The following is a 14,539-nucleotide window of genomic DNA, read 5'->3' on the forward strand; positions in this document are numbered from 1 at the left end:
AAAGGGTGCTTCTATAGATCCTTTCTAAAAGAAAGGGTGCTTCTATAGATCCTTTCTAAAAGAAAGGGTGCTTCTATAGATCCTTTCTAAAAGAAAGGGTGCTTCTATAGATCCTTTCTAAAAGAAAGGGTGCTTCTATAGATCCTTTCTAAAAGAAAGGGTGCTTCTATAGATCCTTTCTAAAAGAAAGGGTGCTTCTATAGATCCTTTCTAAAAGAAAGGGTGCTTCTATAGATCCTTTCTAAAAGAAAGGGTGCTTCTATAGATCCTTTCTAAAAGAAAGGGTGCTTCTATAGATCCTTTCTAAAAGAAAGGGTGCTTCTATAGATCCTTTCTAAAAGAAAGGGTGCTTCTATAGATCCTTTCTAAAAGAAAGGGTGCTTCTATAGATCCTTTCTAAAAGAAAGGGTGCTTCTATAGATCCTTTCTAAAAGAAAGGGTGCTTCTATAGATCCTTTCTAAAAGAAAGGGTGCTTCTATAGATCCTTTCTAAAAGAAAGGGCGCTTATAAGGAATCTTTCACGAAGAAAGGGTGCTTCTATAGATCCTTTCTAAAAGAAAGAGTGCTTCTATAGAACCTTTATCAAAGAAAGGGTGCTTCTATAGAACCTTTCTCTAAGAAAGGGTGCTTCTATAGAACCTTTATCAAAGAAAGGGTGCTTCTATAGAACCTTTCTCTAAGAAAGGGTGCTTCTATAGAACCTTTCTCAAAGAAAGGGAGCTACTATAGTCCATGTTTGAAAGAAAGGAGCTACTATAGTCCATGTTTGAAAGAATGGCAGCTACTATAGTCCATGTTTGAAAGAAAGGAGCTACTATAGTCCATGTTTGAAAGAATGGCAGCTACTATAGACTATGTTTGAAAGAAAGGGGGCTACTGTAGTCCACGTTTGAAATAAAATGGCGCTTCTATAGACTATGTTTGAAAGAATGGAAGCTACTGTAGTCCACGTTTGAAATAAAATGGCGCTTCTATAGACAATGTCTGAAAGAAACAGTCTTTACAAAATCACGTTTTCCAAAAGTTTAAAAATCCACGTTTGTGGCCTTTTGGTTGGCTTCCAAAACTCTTTAAAAAATCCATGTTTTGTGGCCCTTTTGGTGGCTACAAAAATCTTAAAAATCCATGTTTTGTGGCCTATTTGTTGGCATTCAAAAATCTTTAAAAATCCACGTTTTGTGGCCTCGTTGGTGGCTTTCAAAAAATTAAAAAAATAACACGTTTTGTGGCTTCGTTGGTGGCTTCCAAAAATCTACGTTGATTTCAAAATTCTTAAATATCCCTATTTATTTTCGTCTTCGATTCTTCTGAGAATCTTAAAAGATCAAAGGTTTAAAAATCGCCTTGTACCCCTCCATTCGTCTCACCCCAACTACGCTTCTATTGGTATCAATGCCAGTTTTTTTTTTGTTTTGCACCTACCCCTATTTCTCCTGCTTTTGTTCGTTCTGTGTGTGTGTGTTTGCAGTTGCTCCCCATATGAAAAAGGTCGCCAAATGTAGTTTCTTCTTCTTTGGTGTACTTCCTTTCTTCTTGTTGGCAGAATTTGACAAAAATTGTGTCATTTCTTTTTAGTTAACTGTTCAACGCGTGTAAAACAACAATCGTACAATTCCAAAATACTTCCTATTATCGAAAGACTAAACCCCAGACACACAAAACAGAAATTGTACAAAAGAAATAGTCCTCGTCTACCATTATTTTGCCTATAACTTAGTTAGAGAATCTAAACAAATAATGTTACTAAATATAATACTATGGTTACTAATTATAACAATACAAATTATCAACAATAGTTAAACAACAAACCAAACACACAATTAAAAAAATCTAACAAAAAAGATAAAAACAAGTTGCATTTAATAGTTTTGGCCAATGCTTTTGCATACATTCCTGGAATATCTAAAATGGATGCGTAAGTTTGTATATTTTTTCAACACTTTACGAAAATTTCAAATTCTTTTATATAATATTCTCTCGCCCAGCAACAAAAAGAAAAAAAATTGTAATTAATTTACACTCATTGCTTGGTGCGTTAATTGTTGTTGTTTTTTTTTTTTTTTGCATTTACCCCAAAACCGATTCAACCTTCATCCACATCACGTTACGTATTGATTATCATCCGTTTTAGTCGACCAACCAACCAGCAAACAACAAAAGCAATTGATGGAAGGCAGGAAGGAGGAGGGTATATAGTACGAATGTCAATCTGATTGCGGAGGGGAGGGAGCAAAGAAGATTTGACATTTCTCATTAGTCTAGCCGTCGTTTGTTGTGTTTATTTCTAGGTGTTATTTTTTCTCTTATGGAATTGAAAATCTTTCTAATTTTTTTTCTACACACCATGTGGAACTAATGCTGGTGGTGGCTATTGACAGATACGACGTTGTTGTATGAACACATCATGACAAAAAAAACATACATTTGTAAAGCATGTTCTACTGGACCATACGCAATCCATAAAAATTTGTAAGATCAAGGGTGATAAGAAAGTTTCGAATTGAAAATTTTAAAACATTTGCCCACTTCTTCGATATGGTGCTTTTAAAAATCTTGAAAAATTTTAGTGTCTCCCAAACGTACATCAATTTCCAAGATCCGATAACTTCTCCTTTACAAATCTTCAAAGGGCACAAAACGCGGATTTTTAAAAAAAATTTTGTAAACCAACAAAAAGGCCACAAAACATGGATTTTTCTAAAGAGTTTTGGAAGCCACCCAAAAGGCCACAAAACATGGATTTTTTTAAAGATTGTTGGAGCCAAACAAATATGCCACAAAACCTGGAGTTTTTTTTTAAGATTTTTGGAAGCCAACAAATGAGCCACATAACGTGGATTTTTTTAAAGATTTTTGGAAGCCAACAAATAGGCTACAAAACGTGAATTTTTTTAAAGATTTTGGAAGCCAACAAATAGGCCACAAAACGTGGATATTTGGAAGCAGACAAATAGTCTACAAAACGTGAATTTTTTAAAGATATTGGAAGCCAGCAACTATGCCACAAAACGTGGATTTTTGGAAGCCAACAAATAGGCCACAAAACGTGGATATTTGGAAGCCAACAAATAGGCCTCAAAACGTGGATTTTTGCAAGCCAACAAATAAGTCACAAACCGTGGATTTTTGGAAGCCAACAAATAAGTCACAAACCGTGGATTTTTGGAAGCCAACAAATAGGCCACAAAACCTGGATTTTTTAAAGATTTTTGGAAGCCAAAAAAAGGCCACAATACCTGCATTTTCTAAAGATTTTGGAAGCCAAATAATACGTCGCAAGACGTGGATTTTTTAAGCGGTTTTTTTAAGATTTTAGGAAGCCAAATAATAGGCCACGAGACCTGAATTTTTTTAAGATTTTCGGAAGCCAACAAATAGGCCACAAAACATGGATTTTTTAAAGAGAGAGGTTCTAAAAAGCACCCTTTCTCTCAGAAAGATTCTATAAAAGCACTCTTTCTCTCAGAAAGATTCTATAAAAGCACGCTTTCTCTCAGAAAGATTCTATAAAAGCTCCATTCTCTCAGAAAGATTCTATAAAAGCACCCTTTCTCTCAGAAAGATTCTATAAAAGCACCCATTCTCTCAGAAAGATTCTATAAAAGCACCCCTTCTCTCAGAAAGATTCTAAAAAGTACCCTTTCTGTCAGAAAGTTTCTATAAAGGCACTCTTTCTCTCAGAAAGATTCTATAAAAGCACCCTTTCTCTCAGAAAGATTCTATAAAAGCACCCATTCTCTCAGAAAGATTCTATAAAAGCACCCTTTCTCTCAGAAATGTTCTATAAAAGCACCCTTTCTCTCAGAAAGGTTCTATAAAAGCACCCTTTCTTTCAGTAAAATTCTATAAAAGCACCCTTTCACTCACAAAGATTCTATAAAAGCACCCTTTCTCTCAGAAAGATTCTATAAAAGCACCCTTTCTCTCAGAAAGATTCTATAAAAGCACCCTCTCTCTCAGAAAGATTCTATAAAAGCACCCTTTCTCTCAGAAAGATTCTATAAAAGCACCCCTTCTCTCAGAAAGATTCTATAAAAGCACCCCTTCTCTCAGAAAGATTCTATAAAAGCACCCTTTGTCTCAGAAAGATTCTATAAAAGCACCCTTTCTCTCAGAAAGATTCTATAAAAGCACCCTTTCTCTCAGAAAGATTCTATAAAAGCACCCTTTCTCTCAGAAAGATTCTATAAAAGCACCCTTTCTCTCAGAAATATTCTATAAAAGCACCCTTTCTCTCAGAAAGATTCTATAAAAGCACCATTTCTCTCAGAAAGGTTCTATAAAAACACCCTTTCTCTCAGAAAGATTCTATAAAAGCACCCTTTCTCTCAGAAAGATTCTATAAAATCACCCTTTCTCTCAGAAAGATTCTATAAAAGCACCCTTTCTCTCAGAAAGATTCTATAAAAGCACCCATGCATTCAGAAAGATTCTATAAAAGCACCCTTTCTCTCAGAAAGATTCTATAAAAGCACCATTTCTCTCAGAAAGATTCTATAAAAGCACCCTTTCTCTCAGAAAGATTCTATAAAAGCACCCTTTCTCTCAGAAAGTTTATACAAAAGCACCCTTTCTCTCAGAAAGATTCTATAAAATCACCCCTTCTCTCAGAAAGATTCTATAAAAGCAACCTTTCTCTCAGAAAGATTCTATAAAATCACCCCTTCTCTCAGAAAGATTCTATAAAAGCAACCTTTCTCTCAGAAAGATTCTATAAAAGCACCCTTTCTCTCAGAAAGATTCTATAAAATCACCCCTTCTCTCAGAAAGATTCTATAAAAGCACACTTTCTCTCAGAAAGATTCTATAAAAGCACCCTTTCTCTCAGAGAGATTCTATAAAAGCACCCTTTCTCTCAGAAAGATTCTATAAAAGCACCCTTTCTCTCAGAAAGATTCTATAAATGCACCCTTTCTCTCAGAAATATTCTATAAAAGCACCCTTTCTCTCAGAAAGGTTCTATAAAATTACCCTTTCTCTCGGAAAGATTCTATAAAAGCACCCTTTCTCTCAGGAAGATTCTATAAAAGCACCCTTTCTCTCAGAAAGATTCTATAAAAGCACCCTTTCTCTCAGAAAGATTCTATAAAAGCACCCTTTATCTCAGAAAGATTCTATAAAAGCACCCTTTCTCTCAGAAAGATTCTATAAAAGCACCCTTTCTCTCAGAAAGATTCTATAAAAGCACCCTTTCTCTCAGAAAGGTTCTATAAAAGCACCCTTTCTCTCAGAAAGGTTCTATAAAAGCACCCTTTCTCTCAGAAAGGTTCTATAAAAGCACCCTTCCTCTCAGAAAGATTCTATAAAAGCACCCTTTCTCTCAGAAACATTCTATAAAAGCACCCTTTCTCTCAGAAAGATTCTATAAAAGCACCCTTTCTCTCAGAAAGGTTCTATAAAAGCACCCTTCCTCTCAGAAAGATTCTATAAAAGCACCCTTTCTCTCAGAAAGATTCTATAAAAGCACCCTTTCTCTCAGAAAGATTCTATAAAAGCACCCTTTCTCTCAGAAAGGTTCTATAAAAGCACCCTTCCTCTCAGAAAGATTCTATAAAAGCACCCTTTCTCTCAGAAAGATTCTATAAAAGCACCCTTTCTCTCAGAAAGGTTCTATAAAAGCACCCTTCCTCTCAGAAAGATTCTATAAAAGCACCCTTTCTCTCAGAAAGATTCTATAAAAGCAGCCTTTCTCTCAGAAAGATTCTATAAAAGCAGCCTCTCTCTCAGAAAGATTCTATAAAAGCACTCTTTCATTCAGAAAGGATCAGTAGAAGACCGCCTTCTTTTTGAAAGTGTCTATAGAAGCACCTTTTCTTTCAGAAAGGATCTGTAGAAGCTCGCTTTCCTTCGAAAGGGTCTCTAAGAACATCCTTTATTTCAGAAAAGATGTACAGAGGCACCCTTTCTTTCAGAAAAGATTTACAGAGTCACCCTTTCTTTTAGAAAGGGTCTGAAGAAGCACCTTTTCGTTCAGAAAGGGTCTATGGAAGCAACCTTTCGTTCAGGAAGGGTCTATAGAAGATCCCCTTCTTTCAGAAAGGGTTTTTAGAAGCACACTTTCTTTCAGTAAGGGTCTATAGAAGTATCGTTTACAAAGTGTCTTTCAGAAAGGGTTTATAGAAGCAACAGTTCCACTTTTATTGCCCTTAGGTTTGATGATGCGCAGCCCTTCATTCATTATTTCTAATATGTTGAGCCCTCCAAAAATCTTAAAAAGGTGCACGTTGTTTTTGCCGCTTATATCACCCCATCTGGGTCTTAAAAAAAACCGAAAATTTATTTCACAACTGAAATTCTATAGCCGGAATTATTTTTTTATGTGATAACCTTATAATTGTCTTTTTTGGAACGTTCACTTTCGTTTTCATTTCTTTCTTCTTTCCCTCTGCTCCCTAAGTAAATAGTTCCGTTTTCTATTTTCATCACAACAGACTTAAGGTTATTAACCCCACTTGAAATACTATTTGTGCAGATGCGGGTATTTCGGAAGCAAGTTGTCTTTCATAAAACAATAACAATTATTATTGTTATGTTATTACTTAATATTTATATTGCATGAATAAGCACAGAGGATAGAGAAGATACTAATCATTATGGTGGTATGAAATATAGGGGTTTATGTAGTGTGGCTTGCTAATTATGGTCAAATGAAATCAATAATTTTTTATTGGATCTTTGGACATACTCTTGGACATTTGTATTCCTCATATTGGGCAATCAAGATTTCCATTAGATGATTACTTTACAATGAAGTAAATCTGAACTTTTTGTTCAAGGGCTTTCGTTACAAGATTACATTTCAATTTAGAAAATTTGGGCACTTTATTTTTGCTCTCAAGAATGAATATTTCAATTTTCAATTGATTACTAATTTATTTCAGCAATGCATAGAAATTTCTATAAAAATTCATATACTGTTTCTTCTTTACTGCTACAATTTTCTTCATCATACACAATCTTATCAGCAGTTGTCATTGTTTTTTTGTTTTATTATATACAAAACGAAACATGTGCCTAAACCCCTTTTATAGATTTTTGACAAAAGATCCGCCATTAATGAAATTACTGTTGTATAGACTTTGGTGGTGAGTGGTCAAATGTCAACGAAACCTTATCTTAATTTATTTTTGAGAATTTGTATTAGACTCAACTGATAACACCATTTAGACAACAATTGTTGTTTAGAACGTATCCCCACACACAGAGAGTTATTATCCCCCTCTAAAGATTATTCGAAATCCAAAATCATCTTCATCGTAATCCATTAGAGATGTATGGTTACTATGTACAACTATATGCATAGTAAGCACTCACTCATTTCAGACTTTGGAATCTCATATTTCATTTTTAAATCACGCGATATTGTTGTGTGACGTATTGATTTTGGTTTTTTTTATTTTTTTTTTCTTCTTTCACAAGCATTTTTTCCTTGGTTCTTTTTTTAGTATTTTGTTTGTTTTTTCTCTTATTTCCTATTAAAAGATTTCAGCGATTAAGATTTTACTTGCGAATTGCAATTCTGTTTTGTTGTTGATATTGCGTTTTTTGTTTTGAATTTTAAACAAAGGACAAACCGGCCACATTTAGGCGTAATTGTTACATTTTAGAACTTATTAGGAAATTGATATGATTTGCGGGTTAGCATTGGACGCGACATAATAGATGCTTTATCGTTTCTGTATCTTCTTCATCTTCAAGGACATTAGTTCTGGGATCTATAGAAGCACCCTTTCATTTAGAAAGTGTCCCTAGAAGCACCGTTTCTTTCAGAAAGGGTCTACAGAAGCACCGTTTCTTTCAGAAAGGGTCTATAGAAGCTCACTTTCCTTTAGAAAGGTTCCATAGAAACACCATTTCCTTTAGAAAGAGTCCAAACAAGCACCCCTTCCTTGAGAAAGGGTTCATAGAAGTACACTTTCCTTTAGAAAGATTCCATAGAAGCACCCTTTCCTTTAGAAAGGGTCCATAGAAGCACCCTTTCCTTTAGAAAGGGACCATAGAAGCACCTTTTCCTTTAGAAAGGGTTAATAGAAGCATCTTTTCCTTTAGAAAGGGTCCATAGAAGCACCTTTTCCTTTAGAAAGGGTCTATAGAAGCACCCTTTCCTTTAGAAAGGGTCTATAGAAGCAACCTTTCCTTTAGAAAGGGTCTATAGAAGCAACCTTTCTTTTAGAAAGGGTCTATAGAAGCAACCTTTCTTTTAGAAAGGGTCCATAGAAGCGCCTTTTCCTTTAGAAAGAGTCCAAAGAAGCACCCTTTCCTTTAGAAAGGGTCTGTATCTTCTTCATTAGAAAGGGTCTATAGAAGCACCTTTTCCTTTAGAAAGAGTCCAAAGAAGCACCCCTTCCTTTAGAATGGGTTTATAGAAGCACCCTTTCCTTTAGAAAGAGTACAAAAAATCACCCCTTCCTTTAGAAAGGATCTATAGAAGCACCCTTTCCGTTAGAAAGGGTATATAGAAGCACCCCTTCTTTAAGAAAGGGTCAAAAAAAGCACCCTTTCCTTTAGAAAGGGTATATAGAAGCACCCTTTCCTTTAGAAAGGGTATATAGAAGCACCCTTTCCTTTAGAAAGGGTATATAGAAGCACCCTTTCCTTTAGAAAGGGTATATAGAAGCACCCTTTCCTTTAGAAAGGGTATATAGAAGCACCCTTTCCTTTAGAAAGGGTATATAGAAGCACCCTTTCCTTTAGAAAGGGTATATAGAAGCACCCTTTCCTTTAGAAAGGGTATATAGAAGCACCCTTTCCTTTAGAAAGGGTATATAGAAGCACCCTTTCCTTTAGAAAGGGTATATAGAAGCACCCTTTCCTTTAGAAAGGGTATATAGAAGCACCCTTTCCTTTAGAAAGGGTATATAGAAGCACCCTTTCCTTTAGAAGCAACCTTTCCTTTAGAAAGGGTCTATAGAAGCAACCTTTCTTTTAGAAAGGGTCTATAGAAGCAACCTTTCTTTTAGAAAGGGTCCATAGAAGCGCCTTTTCCTTTAGAAAGAGTCCAAAGAAGCACCCTTTCCTTTAGAAAGGGTCTGTATCTTCTTCATTAGAAAGGGTCTATAGAAGCACCCTTTCCTTTAGAAAGGGTCTGTATCTTCTTCATTAGAAAGGGTCTATAGAAGCACCTTTTCCTTTAGAAAGAGTCCAAAGAAGCACCCCTTCCTTTAGAATGGGTTTATAGAAGCACCCTTTCCTTTAGAAAGAGTACAAAAAATCACCCCTTCCTTTAGAAAGGATCTATAGAAGCACCCTTTCCGTTAGAAAGGGTATATAGAAGCACCCCTTCTTTAAGAAAGGGTATATAGAAGCACCCTTTCCTTTAGAAAGGGTATATAGAAGCACCCTTTCCTTTAGAAAGGGTATATAGAAGCACCCTTTCCTTTAGAAAGGGTATATAGAAGCACCCTTTCCTTTAGAAAGGGTATATAGAAGCACCCTTTCCTTTAGAAAGGGTATATAGAAGCACCCTTTCCTTTAGAAAGGGTATATAGAAGCACCCTTTCCTTTAGAAAGGGTATATAGAAGCACCCTTTCCTTTAGAAAGGGTATATAGAAGCACCCTTTCCTTTAGAAAGGGTATATAGAAGCACCCTTTCCTTTAGAAAGGGTATATAGAAGCACCCTTTCCTTTAGAAAGGGTATATAGAAGCACCCTTTCCTTTAGAAAGGGTATATAGAAGCACCCTTTCCTTTAGAAAGGGTATATAGAAGCACCCTTTCCTTTAGAAAGGGTATATAGAAGCACCCTTTCCTTTAGAAAGGGTATATAGAAGCACCCTTTCCTTTAGAAAGGGTATATAGAAGCACCCTTTCCTTTAGAAAGGGTATATAGAAGCACCCTTTCCTTTAGAAAGGGTATATAGAAGCACCCTTTCCTTTAGAAAGGGTATATAGAAGCACCCTTTCCTTTAGAAAGGGTATATAGAAGCACCCTTTCCTTTAGAAAGGGTATATAGAAGCACCCTTTCCTTTAGAAAGGGTATATAGAAGCACCCTTTCCTTTAGAAAGGGTATATAGAAGCACCCTTTCCTTTAGAAAGGGTATATAGAAGCACCCTTTCCTTTAGAAAGGGTATATAGAACACCCTTTCCTTTAGAAAGGGTATATAGAAGCACCCTTTCCTTTAGAAAGGGTATATAGAAGCACCCTTTCCTTTAGAAAGGGTATATAGAAGCACCCTTTCCTTTAGAAAGGGTATATAGAAGCACCCTTTCCTTTAGAAAGGGTATATAGAAGCACCCTTTCCTTTAGAAAGGGTATATAGAAGCACCCTTTCCTTTAGAAAGGGTATATAGAAGCACCCTTTCCTTTAGAAAGGGTATATAGAAGCACCCTTTCCTTTAGAAAGGGTATATAGAAGCACCCTTTCCTTTAGAAAGGGTATATAGAAGCACCCTTTCCTTTAGAAAGGGTATATAGAAGCACCCTTTCCTTTAGAAAGGGTATATAGAAGCACCCTTTCCTTTAGAAAGGGTATATAGAAGCACCCTTTCCTTTAGAAAGGGTATATAGAAGCACCCTTTCCTTTAGAAAGGGTATATAGAAGCACCCTTTCCTTTAGAAAGGGTATATAGAAGCACCCTTTCCTTTAGAAAGGGTATATAGAAGCACCCTTTCCTTTAGAAAGGGTATATAGAAGCACCCTTTCCTTTAGAAAGGGTATATAGAAGCACCCTTTCCTTTAGAAAGGGTATATAGAAGCACCCTTTCCTTTAGAAAGGGTATATAGAAGCACCCTTTCCTTTAGAAAGGGTATATAGAAGCACCCTTTCCTTTAGAAAGGGTATATAGAAGCACCCTTTCCTTTAGAAAGGGTATATAGAAGCACCCTTTCCTTTAGAAAGGGTATATAGAAGCACCCTTTCCTTTAGAAAGGGCCCAAAAAAGCACCCTTCCCTTTAGAAAGAGTCCAAAGAAGCACCCTTTCCTTTAGAAAGGGTCTATAGAAGCACCCTTTTCTTTAGAAAGGGTCTATAGAAGCACCCTTTCCTTTAGAAAGGGTATATAGAAGCACCCTTTCCTTTAGAAAGGGTCTATAGAAGCACCCTTTCCTTTAGAAAGGGTCTATAGAAGCACCCTTTCCTTTAGAAAGGGTCTATAGAAGCACCCTTTCCTTTAGAAAGGGTCTATAGAAGCACCCTTTCCTTTAGAAAGGGTCCATAGAAGCACCCTTTCCTTTAGAAGGAGTACAAAAAAGCACCCCTTTCTTAGAAAGGATCTATAGAAGCACCCTTTCTTTTAGAAAGGGTCTAAAGAAGCACCCTTTCTTTTAGAAAGGGTCTAAAGAAGCACCCTTTCTTTTAGAAAGGGTCTAAAGAAGCACCCTTTCTTTTAGAAAGGGTCTAAAGAAGCACCCTTTCTTTTAGAAAGGGTCTAAAGAAGCACCCTTTCTTTTAGAAAGGGTCTAAAGAAGCACCCTTTCTTTTAGAAAGGGTCTAAAGAAGCACCCTTTCTTTTAGAAAGGGTATAAAGAAGCACCCTTTCTTTTAGAAAGGGTCTAAAGAAGCACCCTTTCTTTTAGAAAGGGTCTAAAGAAGCACCCTTTCTTTTAGAAAGGGTCTAAAGAAGCACCCTTTCTTTTAGAAAGGGTCTAAAGAAGCACCCTTTATTTAAGAAAGGGTCTATAGAAGCACCCTTTCTTTAAGAAAGGGTCTATAGAAGCACCCTTTCTTTAAGAAAGGGTCTATAGAAGCACCCTTTCCTTTAGAAAGGGTCTATAGAAGCACCCTTTCCTTTAGAAAGGGTCTATAGAAGCACCCTTTCCTTTAGAAAGGGTCTATAGAAGCACCCTTTCCTTTAGAGAGGGTCTATAGAAGCACCCTTTCCTTTAGAAAGGGTCTATAGAAGCACCCTTTCCTTTAGAGAGGGTCTATAGAAGCACCCTTTCCTTTAGAAAAGGTCTATAGAAGCACTCTTTCCTTTAGAAAGGGTCCAAAGATGCATCCTTTCCTTTAGAAAGGGTCCAAAGATGCACCCTTTCCTTTAGAAAGGGTCCAAAGATGCACCCTTTCCTTTAGAAAGGGTCTATAGAAGCACCCTTTCCTTTAGAAAGGGTCTATAGAAGCACCCTTTTCTTTAGAAAGGGTCTATAGAAGCACCCTTTCCTTTAGAAAGGGTCTATAGAAGCACCCTTTCCTTTAGAAAGGGTCTATAGAAGCACCCTTTCCTTTAGAAAGGGTCTATAGAAGCACCCTTTCCTTTAGAAAGGGTCTATAGAAGCACCCTTTCCTTTAGAAAGGGTCCATAGAACCACCCTTTCCTTTAGAAGGAGTACAAAAAAGCACCCCTTTCTTAGAAAGGATCTATAGAAGCACCCTTTCTTTTAGAAAGGGTCTATAGAAGCACCCTTTCTTTTAGAAAGGGTCTAAAGAAGCACCCTTTCTTTTAGAAAGGGTCTAAAGAAGCACCCTTTCTTTTAGAAAGGGTCTAAAGAAGCACCCTTTCTTTTAGAAAGGGTCTAAAGAAGCACCCTTTCTTTTAGAAAGGGTCTAAAGAAGCACCCTTTCTTTTAGAAAGGGTCTAAAGAAGCACCCTTTCTTTTAGAAAGGGTCTAAAGAAGCACCCTTTCTTTTAGAAAGGGTCTAAAGAAGCACCCTTTCTTTTAGAAAGGGTCTAAAGAAGCACCCTTTCTTTTAGAAAGGGTCTAAAGAAGCACCCTTTCTTTTAGAAAGGGTCTAAAGAAGCACCCTTTCTTTTAGAAAGGGTCTAAAGAAGCACCCTTTCTTTTAGAAAGGGTCTAAAGAAGCACCCTTTCTTTTAGAAAGGGTCTAAAGAAGCACCCTTTCTTTTAGAAAGGGTCTAAAGAAGCACCCTTTCTTTTAGAAAGGGTCTATAGAAGCACCCTTTATTTAAGAAAGGGTCTATAGAAGCACCCTTTCTTTAAGAAAGGGACCATAGAAGCACACTATTCTTTAAAAGAGTCCATAGAAGCGCCTTTACCTTTAGAAAGTGTCCATAGAAGCACCCTTTCCTTTAGAAAGGGTCTATAGAAGCACCCTTTCCTTTAGAAAGGGTCTATAGAAGCACCCTTTCCTTTAGAAAGGGTCTATAGAAGCACCCTTTCCTTTAGAAAGGGTCTATAGAAGCACCCTTTCCTTTAGAGAGGGTCTATAGAAGCACCCTTTCCTTTAGAAAAGGTCTATAGAAGCACTCTTTCCTTTAGAAAGGGTCCAAAGATGCATCCTTTCCTTTAGAAAGGGTCCAAAGATGCACCCTTTCCTTTAGAAAGGGTCCAAAGATGCACCCTTTCCTTTAGAAAGGGTCCAAAGATGCACCCTTTCCTTTAGAAAGGGTCTATAGAAGCACCCTTTCCTTTAGAAAGGGTCTATAGAAGCACCCTTTCCTTTAGAAAGGGTCTATAGAAGCACCCTTTCCTTTAGAAAGGGTCTATAGAAGCACCCTTTCCTTTAGAAAGGGTCTATGGAAGCACCCTTTCTTTTAGAAAGGTTCTATAAAAGAACCTTTCTTTCAGAAAGTGTTTATAGAAGCACCCTTTATTTCCAGAAGAGTCTATTGAAGCACCCTTTGTGGTTTCCTTAGTAAATCTTCAATTCAGCCGGGCTGAATTATGATTTCCATAGGAAATCTTCAATTCAGCCGGGCTGAATTATGATTTCTATAGGAAATCGTCATTTCCATAGGGAATCTTCAATTCAGCCTGGCTGAATTCTGATTTCCGTAGGAAATCTTCAATTCTGCCTGGCTGAATTATGATTTCCATAGGCTGAATTATGATTTCCATAAGAAATCTTCAATTCAGCTAGAAATGAAGACCTCCCTGAAGGTCTTCCGAATAGACGAAGGATTCCCTTGAGGTCTTTTATATAAAACTCCTCCTGAAAGTTATGATATTGATGAAAACTTCCCTGGAATTCTTGTATGCAGATAATATGGATGATGACTTCCTTGGGAGTCTTCTATATACGTAGATGAAGCCCTCTCTATTTTTTGGTCGGGGGAAGATCGAAGGACTCGGGCTACCTGTTTTCGCCAGGAGTGCGAAACTTTAACCCCTAAAATAAACCCTTTACTCTGATCAAAGATTAGATGAAAACCACCCAATGTAGTTTTCTATGCAGGTGACGATTCCGCTTGAGGTCTTCTGTGTAGATGTTCTATAAAAGAACCTTTCTTTCAGAAAGTGTTTATAGAAGCACCCTTTATTTCCAGAAGAGTTTATTGAAGCACCCTTTGAGGTTTCCTTAGTAAATCTTCAATTCAGCCTGGCTGAATTATGATTTCCATAGGAAATCTTCAATTCAGCCTGGCTGAATTATGATTTCCATAGGAAATCTTCAATTCAGCCTGGCTGAATTATGATTTCCATAGGAAATCTTCAATTCAGCCAGGCTGAATTATTATTTCCATAGGAAATCTTCAATTCAGCCTGGCTGAATTATGATTTCCATAGGAAATCTTCAATTCAGCCTGGCTGAATTATGATTTCCATAGGAAATCTTCAATTTTGCCTGGCTGAATTATGATTTCCATAGGAAATCTTTAATTCAGCCTGGTTTTCGCCAGGAGTGCGAAACTTTAAC

The 14,539-nt window shown here is 36.8% G+C and overlaps 1 protein-coding gene across 1 annotated transcript in view; it reads left to right on the top strand.

Moving 5' to 3' along the window:
- LOC141401971 (phosphatidylserine synthase-like) overlaps window positions 1-14,539 on the top strand; it is a 33,660-nt gene that overhangs the window by 2,070 nt on the left and 17,051 nt on the right. The window lies entirely within an intron of this gene.

This window comes from Musca autumnalis, unplaced genomic scaffold (assembly GCF_047663935.1).
Source record: "Musca autumnalis isolate F117 unplaced genomic scaffold, ASM4766393v1 scaffold_4, whole genome shotgun sequence".
Taxonomy (NCBI): domain Eukaryota; kingdom Metazoa; phylum Arthropoda; class Insecta; order Diptera; family Muscidae; genus Musca; species Musca autumnalis.